Consider the following 10,726-nt stretch of genomic DNA (forward strand, 5'->3'; position numbering starts at 1 on the left):
TATATCTCTAAAATTATGTATCAAACAAATTGTTCACCTTTACCATAGTTCTCTTTGTTTGGTTAGCAAAATAAAACAGCTAGGTATCAGTTTGCACAATACTATTTGTATACAAAAGATTTTTGTTTCAGCTCATTTCGACGGTAAAGTGAGTTTTAAATGTAATGAAGATTCAATATTAGAAAAAAGTACATAGACGAAAGGAAATATTCGTTGAAAGAATACTGTATTATTTAAAGATGTATTTATATATGATTTCCCCGTGGGGAAGAACCACGACAGAATAAACAATCCAATATTTCTAAACAGACATTTGCAATGAAAGGTTGGTAAATGTTAGAATATTATAATAACAATTTCATACTACTTTATATCACAAACTATTTGATGTGAAAAATATTGGCTCATATCATATAATTGTACAGTTAATATTTAAACTGTTAGTTTGGAACCTTAAAGGACATAATTAATAACTAGTGTACTTGTTGCTCGAATTCGAGCAATTGCTAAGTATTACAGGCATTATTTTGAAACGAATAACAGTCATAATTTCTGATGAATTAAAATACTCGACTCAAAGATTATGGAAATACTAAGGATGTACATAATAGATAGATATAATCAACATTTATTGTAAATAGTGTTTTCTACAAAAATAGCCTTACTCATAGCTGCATTGGGTTTCCAGACACATTGTGTGTCCAAAAGCCAGCACGACTCCCTTCCCCATACCGCCCTGAGCGATAGGGATCATTGAGATTCGCTCTAACCTTTCTCTCCCCTTCATAGGCAAGTTTTCATCCCTTTTCTTTTTTAGTTTTTGTTTGTATTTTTTTTTAATTTCAACACTTTTTGTATGTATCCTTTGTCTTTTCCTATTTCCCTAGCTACTTTTCTAAACGTCTCAATTGCTTCCTTGTGACTCATCATGTTTTATTTTCTCATCTCTAGGCCTATCTTATGCAAGACTTATTCCTGTTCTCTCCTATTTGTCTCCTGAAGTGAGCAATTTATAAATACGTGACTCATGGTTTTTAGTTCTGCACATCTACATACTTCCTCTTCCACCATGTGAAATCTTCACAAAATCGCCTTGAAATGTCCTGTGACAAACTGCGTTTCATAATGGCCCATCTCCCAATCTTGTTCTCCAGTCTCTTTCTGATGTTAGGTATATATACGAACGTTTACATTTAAAACGTTAACATAAAACACTCTGCTCCCCACGCATTTGTCACTCATCTAATATCTCCTCTATTCTGTTTCCAAATTAGTACTACCCTCATCCTTGTCTTCCAAAATCAACAGCTTATGCAGCGATTATCCAACAGCCCTAAATTGAATGTGCAATCTTCAGGCGACTGTTGGAGAGCACACTTAAACCCAACACGGAAGGGTGCTTGCTGTATTCGGCTATCAACGACAATAGTATTATTTGTATTTCGTTCGCGTCTACCAGTTAAAGTTCGTCGGCCTCTTCCTATTTGCCGACCTGGTCAACGTCAGTCTCCATTATGTCGAACGTTTCATGGGTTATGTTTTGATTTTGTGCAAAATTTTTGTATAACCATCTGTTTCAAATGTAAGGGTCAATTTCAAAGTATTCATCTGTTCAAATATAAACAAACATTTTCTCCTTAAGAATAACATGGGAACTTTAAAGGGCACTGGGGCAGAGCCCTGATGGAATTCCAAAGTTTTTTGTTTGATGGCAAAACTACATGCTAACACCTTACTAACGACACCTTGAACATGGTGATCGGTAGCACCAGCACTCCAAAACAATTATGACAAAAATATGCCTAGCGTATTAAATATATAGATTTTCTTTAAATCATAGATAAACTTAAAATTGTTATAGGGGATTGCTCGTTGGCTCACTTACTCGCACCTGTATTATTCATCAATGGATCATTATTTCGTATATAACCTACCATAAGTGTAACAGTATTAGTTATTTTCATTCTTAACACATTTCACTCATTTAAACAATAATTTAATGGATCCCGGTACCTATAATCGGTTCGGTTCATACACAAACAACAAACACATCTTGAATAAAAATGTATAAAATCGTATTCAAACGGTGTAAATGATATAAATCTGTTTACAATTAGGTTTATTCAAAACATTCCTCGTGGTTGAGTCTTAATCTGGAAATCTAAAGCCTGGAATCTGACGCAGCCTCTAAGAGCTATTAATCAAAACAACACACACACAACAACATGAAAATGCGTTAGCCGTCCGAACAGTTTTAAGAGTTATTAATATGAAATTGATTTTCCTATGGGGGATGATAGCGATGCCTAAGAGCTGTATCGTTTTTAGGGTTCATGGGGGGAGGAGTGGTTTATTCATTAACCCCCCCTCAGCTGCTCGGGGACATTCATGGTATAACTACCTCCAGCTGCTTATATGATTAATAAACTTTGTGGTTACCCCTCCCCCCCCAACAATGTGCGTGTGATGGTAAAGTTTCGAGTTTGTAGTTACCACGCACGCTATCTAATCATAGGTTGTTTAGTTTCAGTTTTATTTTATGCAAGTCCATACTTATCATATATTTTGTCTATAGCACATACCAAACGTAAAAAATCTGTTTGTAGTTAGGAAATTTATCATTTATATTGTTATAACCAAACTCTAATTGAAATAATTTAACTAAATGAATTATTCCTTTTGAAATAAAATACAATGCCTATCATCAAAATTGTTTTGACTGGAATTAAATAAATACGTTAAGTCGATTGACAGCCACAGTCTAACAATAGCCTGAGTTTTTCGTTTTTAATAAATAGGTGATGTTCGTTTCTATTTATCTATAACTTAAATGAAATAAAGTTAGTGTATTAATTTGTGTCACTTAGTTGAAACAAATTTATTGTATTCATTAGCATTTAGTCAAGGCACTGTTTTCGAAGCTTGCCTTCAAGTATAACCTTGTAACAATTTCATGTTAGTTTTACAGGCATATATATTTTTAAGCTGCAAGGGCAATGAGAAATAATTAGCCCCTAGCACGCTTTTGGTTTTCTTGTAAAACTTTACGGAGAAAATTTCAAAAAAACACAAATGACACTAATCTTTATAACGATCTATTTTATAACATAGAATCAATTAGGTTGATGTACGAAACAACTATTCTCTGTACCTTATTTCTACACCCCTCCTGGCCTTATTTTGCCTGACATGTACAATTAAAAATTATTGTAATTCCTCAGGCGTATGTGATTAGATTTTTTAAACTTTGTTTTTGAATAGGCACTATTAAATTCTGAATAAAAGTTGTTCTTGACAATGTTTCGTTAAATCAGCAATCTTTTTGTAATTTAAGATGTAAAAATTTTAATGGTTGCCATTTTGAAATAAACACTTTTTAATAATTATTTTGGTTTAAATTTTCTTTTACTCTATAAAATGGTCCAAGAAATTTCATAAATATATCTTGAATATTTTAGATATAAATGTAAAACACAAAAAAACTAAATGGTGGGGGTTTCACTAATGCATAATAAATCTAATACCCTAAAATATGGAATTAATCAGTATGTATCTTAAACAAGGCGCAAATAAATTCTTGATCAGCATCGTACGTGTTATGCAATTAACCTGAAATTACAAAAAATATGTCAAATAAGATATTATCACAAGTGCCCATGATAATACTTATATATTATTACCAGTGTTATTTGACGTATTTTTTGTACTTTAAGGTCAAGGTTCATACTAAAATACCAAGACCAAAATTGTTTATTTTTCTAATAATATTCTAGATACTGTATATTATTCCTGTACGTATATTTCTATACCACGGATTCAGTAATTGAAGAATGAAAACTGCGAAATCGTAACTTTGCCAAATGAAACATTAGATTGTTTGTATCAACGTTTTATTATATATTTCATCAATAGTACAATTCCTAACGTAAATAATTAACCTATTACATTTAAGACTTTAATTTAGATTTAAAAGGAATCTGCTCACGACAATATTTTAATCCATATATTCTAAAAAAAATCTAATTCCAAAACGACTTTAAGACATAAAGTGTAAAACTTACTAACTTTTGTTATTAAATCAAAGTTGTACAATCTATTGTGTGGAACTAAGTGTATACACCATAAGAATATGATTATAAATCAATTACTCAATAAAGCAAAAAATGAATATTTGCTTCTGTTAGTGCAAAATAATAGTTATTTGTGCAACTAGTGAGAAAAGTGAGCAATTGACTCACTCGAGAGAAATCCTTACTCACGAGCCGTAGGCGAGTGAGGAATGGTTTCTCGAGTGAGGCAATTGTACTTTGAACTCGAGTTGCACATTATACTTTTCCTACAGTTACCATAAAACAAATAAATTGGTGAAGAAACATAACCTATTTTTACACAGAAGTGAACGTTTAATATAAAATTTAATGTGAAGTGACAAATACAACAGTACAACAGCTGACCAGCTGATTTACAGCCAGTGCTGCCAACGTATTTCGCGCGCATACGACGTTGCCTGCATGTTACGCGCTCGCTATTTCGTGCCTTCTCGTTGCAAATCTGGAGTGAGACAAAGTAATTAGAGTGAGACAATATTAACATTGTCTCACTGATGAGCGAATTGGCCACTTTGCTTTCTCAAATCAGTGAGAGAACATGTACATTGTTAGGTAACTGTAGGAAAAGTAGTTTTAAAAGGAATTTTACATTGACGCATACAAAATATAGGAAGAAAATGCGATAAAGGAAAATAGATTTTCTGGGGTCAAGTGTATCATTGGAAAGCGTTCAGCTGGAAATGCAATAATGCTCTATCTGTGTGTAGACTGCAATAGGAGATACTGTCTGCGCTGTACTGGTAGCGGTGGATCCAATGTTTGTGTGATATTTTTTAGTATTAAACGTTTTAAAAAGATTTCATCATTTATATAACATAAGTTTTCGCGTATACGAATACAATATAGACTATTGTCAGATAGAACCAACAGATTTTCTAAATTAAATTTAATATTATGTTACCAAACCTACACTCAAAGTCCACTAAATCGTGTTACTTAATGATTGTTATTCCAACATGTATTACTTAACATAGTTGTGTACATTACTTACATGTATTGAAAGAAACTTAACATATGATAATATTAAATTTCGTTAAATTATTTGTTTTATACGTCACACTAGAATTGAAAAGAGGGTTTCACCCAAAAGATTCTGACTCAACTACTAATCCTAATCAATTATGGAGGACAATGCTTTATTGTTTAATTTATTTCATACAATACCACTTAGTTTAACCAAACTGTTAAACACATTCATGCCATGTGAAAATAATTCTGCATTAGGATAACGAATGGCATTCATCCTACTAATATTATAAATGAGAAAGTTTGGATGTATGGATGTATGTTTGTGACAAGTAAACGCGAAAAATACTGGTCGGATCGGGCTGAAATTTGGTGTGATGATAGCTCACATTCTCGATTAACATATAGACGCATTTTAATCTCAAAAGTCCTTTCGGGCTCCGCCCCAGTGGCTCTGGAGTTTCCCATGTTAACCTTATGAGTAATCATATTTAAAAGGAAAGCTGCGAAAAATAGTAGAATCGCAATAATACAAAATGTTTCTATTTTGTGTCCTCTTCCCGTTGCAAAGCACGGGTACAACAGCTACTGTTGTTATAATTTATGAATACTATGTGTATTACGTCTAATATTCAATAGAGCTTCTCTATTTGTCCAGTAAGAGGATGGCCGACATATATCTGTCTGCACTAAGAGACTAACTGTTTTAATTTAATTTTTAAAGGTATAACAGCCGGCGATACGATGTGAATTTTGTTTTAATCCAATATAATTTGGTTGAACCGAAAGCTGGTTTAACATTTGATGTAAGCCAACACATATGGCTTAATATTTTAATACTGTAAAAACATTGACCAAAATACAGGTAATGTTAAAAAAATATTGTTATTTGATTGTTCAGTTACACTTTCTTATTTTCTCACCATTTCACTTTCTCACTATCTTTCAGTTTAAACTTTCTCAACATTTTCTCAATATTGGCTTAATGTTTCCATAAAATATTGAAACATATTAAGACAACGTTGTCAAGACAATGATTGTCAATTGCCAACAATCAATATTGTTAACAAGATGATAAATATTGGGGCAATAATGAATTAATGATGTTTTAATGTTGACAACAACATTGAGACAGTTTTGCTATGCTACTTGAGTAGTTTTGTCCCTTGCTACCAGGATAGTGTGAAAATAAACAGTTCCAGATGTTCCCAAAAGATGTAAACAACTATAAAAGTAATTAGATATTTTATGGCTAGATTTATGTCCATAACTATACAGTGTGGATCTCGTTAGGTGTTCAGTACTGATTTCGTACAAACCGATGGTCCTACAATGATGAAATAAAACTATTTTCAACAAACCCAACCCCAAGGAATAACGTTAACATATTATACTGGTTATTTTAATACAGAATATCCCAAAAACTGAGGTTTACTAGTTTTAATACAGCAATTATCAAATTCAAGCATGTCTCATATTATACATCATATTAAAGCAACATTCATTTTTTTGTTTTGTCTAGTATAAGCAATCAGGCAATAATCTCTCATCGTTCCACTTGATGCTTCAAACACAGTATTGACCTTAGGAATTCCAATTGGGTTTTCAGACATCAACCAATTCCTGGACTTACATCGCATACCGGACATCACTGTAGAATGTGGAATCTCATATCGCGTGAAATAAAATACCATACGTATTATGTACTATGGATTGTTCACAGTTAAATTCAAAGTACAATTAAGCATCGAGTTGTGTAAAGTATGAACGAAAATTAATTGTCCTTCTTAATTTAAACATAAAACTTAAACCCCCTCTAGAGCAGGTTGTACGGTGTAGAAAAGGTAGGCAAAAGTACATGACTGACAACAAGTTTATATAACTTAGTTTAATTTCAAACATAAATAAGTACCTGCTCTAGTTTCTGGACATGTATAACGTCTCTTTCAATATATGACTCATTTTCATAAAGTCCATCACTGTATAGCAAAACTCTGTAATATGTAAAACAATTATTGAGTTATTTTTGAAGATGCACCATAAAATTGTTTTAACAGAAAAAATTATAGTCTACAATTTTCAGACAATTCTCTAAAATGATTTTCTTAGGGTTCGTAAAATAGTGTCAAGTGCCAATGTAACCAATGTTCACAACAATTAACAGTTCCTAAGACATACAATAACAGTCCGAACAATAATTTAAAATAATTATTTTAAAAACAAAAGCTATATGATTTGTAACTTAAAAAAAAAATTGTACAAATATAAATTCCCTAAGAAAAGTTTTGAAACTCTTTAATCGCGCTTGTGCTCTGTTTATTCATATATAATACAATACTGTGCTTCAATTGCCAATCCTGAACTTAGTAGCTTATTTATTGTTATTCAGATATAGTTATACTGTAGATAATCGTATATAGACAACAGATTGAGTATCTAGATCTTTCAGATACGCTGCAAATAAAGTTATGTGTTGTACATAACTTTATTTGCAGCGTACAGTAAAAATTAGGTTTATACTCAATTATTCAATTTGGTAGCAAATAAACACTTATATAAAGAAAAATACTATCATTTCACCTAAAAAAATAAACATGAAACACTTGATTACTTCATATGCAAAAATAGGTAAATTAATATACTATTTATAACACAATATGTCCTTTACATTTTATATATTATATATTATTAAAAGTCCTATTATTGTTATCTCCTTGTCCACTTTACGGAAAGAAAGCAGAAGTGTTACAACTTCATAAACAACCCCTTTTGAATTGCAAATTACATCCTTCAATTTACTTAACGTCTCTGAACCAAGCTACGGTAGCTTTCAAAGCCAGTTTCGCTGAATCCATTAATCAAATTTATTTTACTTGACCGTTCACTTTTTTTCATCGGCCCAACGATTGCAAATTTTCATTTTAAATATTGTCTCTTAATTATTTGTAACTAAGCTTTACACAAAGTTGCAATTTTCACATGTTTAATAGCAATTTTATTTAAATTTTTAACAATTTTAATTGTGTTTGTAATTTCTTTATTTTGGTTGTTTGTAATGTTCATGCTGTAACATTTGCAAGAAAATGATGGGATTTAAAGGCCGACTAGCTTTTTTATGATAAGCAAGTTAAGTAAATTGTTTTATGCCTGTAAATACGCTTAGTGCTCCAATGTGCTGGTATTTCAACTCAATGCAAATAAAAGAAAAGTGGTTACGAACAAACTAAAAATTGATATTACTGTATACTACAAAATATATATATAGTTACTTATCAGAATAACACTAAGCCAGATGGACTATAGACTATTGTTTTTTTCCTCTATAGTGAATTATAATCGTAACTAAGAACACAGGAGCGTGACATCATGAAAACTCAAGCTTACATTTGACATTGACGAGGGTCTAGCTGTCATAAGTTTGAACTGGAAACTCACAAACATCCAAGTATCCAAATACTCAGAAACACACAATAATATCACTATTTCTGTTACAATTAAAACTTTATAAATGGTAAAAATATTCTCTGGAACATTTTAAATAATAAATAAATTTAAACTTTCATAGTATGATGCAATGGCACTTGATAACTTTGATGCCATAATTTAATTGATTTTGTTGTACGAAATGCACATCGTACAACACAATATAATACATCCGTAAAAGCCCATGGAGTGTTTATTTCTGAAAAGGTGTCAAAAGCTGTTTCGATATTGATTACAAAAAGTCTATAATATGTAACGACTTATTCCTTATACTTTACTTATTCACAAAATGTATGATCATTTATAAATCTAGTATCAGAAATGTGCACAGTAATTTACCGATGGAGTACGAACAGTAAAAAATGTAAACTAGATGAAAAATCAGTTCCATTATTCCACTACGTTTTGTTTAGTAATTATAAAAAGCTATGTGATTTTTTTGTAGTTTTAACATCAAAAGAGTCAGTAAGAGGCTAATGGAGTTAAATTCGCTGAAAGACAGAGGAAATGCACAAGTATCTAGTTACGTGACCAAATTGTGTAGAATGAATGAAGTTTGTGATGCATGGTGGCTAAGATAGTCCGAGAGCTTTTGTGTACATCACTCATAGTATATTGATGAAAAACTAACTTTGGCATTACACAAGGTACTGAGAAAAGAGGGTAAAGCTTTGAAGTTAATACCTCTGGTCACCAACCGTAAAAAGTTGTTGGATTTTAACACTTTTAAAATGTTGTTTAAAAAGTCAGACTGTATTAGTCACAGTAGACTAATTTATAACATAAATTGAGCTTGTAAGGGTATAATGTCAATTGATTAACCTTAAACCTACCATGCCATGAAATACAATACATATTTAATATTCAGTAATCGGTTATTTCGCACGGAAGATTTTATTTAGCAATGGATGGCGTAAAAGTGTAACAATATGATACATTATTTGACTAGCAAGTTTTACCATAACAATCATGTGAATGGTGGCATGTAACTGTCATTCCACCCACGGAAACCCCCAAAGTTATAATAGTGTAAGCAGCTGGAGGTAGTTATATCCACAGTGTCCCCGAGCAACTTTAGAGAATCGTTTGATGAATACTCAACCTTCTAACACATAATCTCATCCCTATAACAAACATTAATTCTACATCATCGTTTGTTGCAAAGCATTGCTAAGGGTTATATACATGTAACCAAACTATATCTTTATTGTTACCCCCGGTTTTCATAGAAATTGTATAGATATTTTGTCAACCAAATACAGTAAAACATTACGAAATACCGCCATGTGAGTTGTAAGATTTATTTAATTAAATATACATATTATACTGTATCTAAATATTATATTTCATACGTTTATTCAAGTACTGTTTTACTTACAACCGATATGATTTCTGTTAAAATTAAATAATAAAAAGTGTTAGAAATATTTAAGACAAGTAGTGATGTTAGGATTTTAAAGTAAAATAGATAAAAAATTAATAACCATGTCTTAAATTTAAGGCTTGCACAGTTAATTACCAAGCGGAGGTCAAACATCAATGTTTATCAAACAATGAGTGTCCTAATGAACATTAGCTAGCCTGGGTAAATATTTGATTATCATTAATGATGACTGTGTAATGAGCTGTTTTTGAGAAAGGTGAATTTTAACCATTGTAATGAACAATGTTAATAGAAAAAAATATTCATGAGTTACGATGAAAACTCCAGAGACTTGATTTAGTTTTGCCTTGTTTAACAAAATATTTTATTATTTTGACCGCTTTCCCTAAAAGTGTTATTCGAGTACATTATTATTTTTTTTCATTATTTTTTCCTCTTCCTTAAAAATGCCACTGGTGTTGACATCAAAAAAATAATACAGAGATGTATTTCACAACGAAGCGAAATAAATTTTAACACAGATGGTAATGCAAAACTTCAATTAGTTGTGAGCAATCATTTATTAACATTCGGGATTATACTTTTTACTTAAAAACAAATGTGTGTAAATACTATATTATATATTTGAGTTACAATACACATTTAGCTTTGTATCCCCATTTCAAATCTTACTATGATGATAATAAAACAATACAATTGTTATAGTTTAATTTTGTAATATAATAACTAGACATTTTATTTAAAGGTGGTTTTCATACTATTCATACTGTATGAACGGTATAAT

This window comes from Macrosteles quadrilineatus, unplaced genomic scaffold, assembly GCF_028750875.1.
Source record: "Macrosteles quadrilineatus isolate MER2022 unplaced genomic scaffold, UCM_ALF_1.0 Scaffold_9__3_contigs__length_116548681, whole genome shotgun sequence".
NCBI classification, from domain to species: domain Eukaryota; kingdom Metazoa; phylum Arthropoda; class Insecta; order Hemiptera; family Cicadellidae; genus Macrosteles; species Macrosteles quadrilineatus.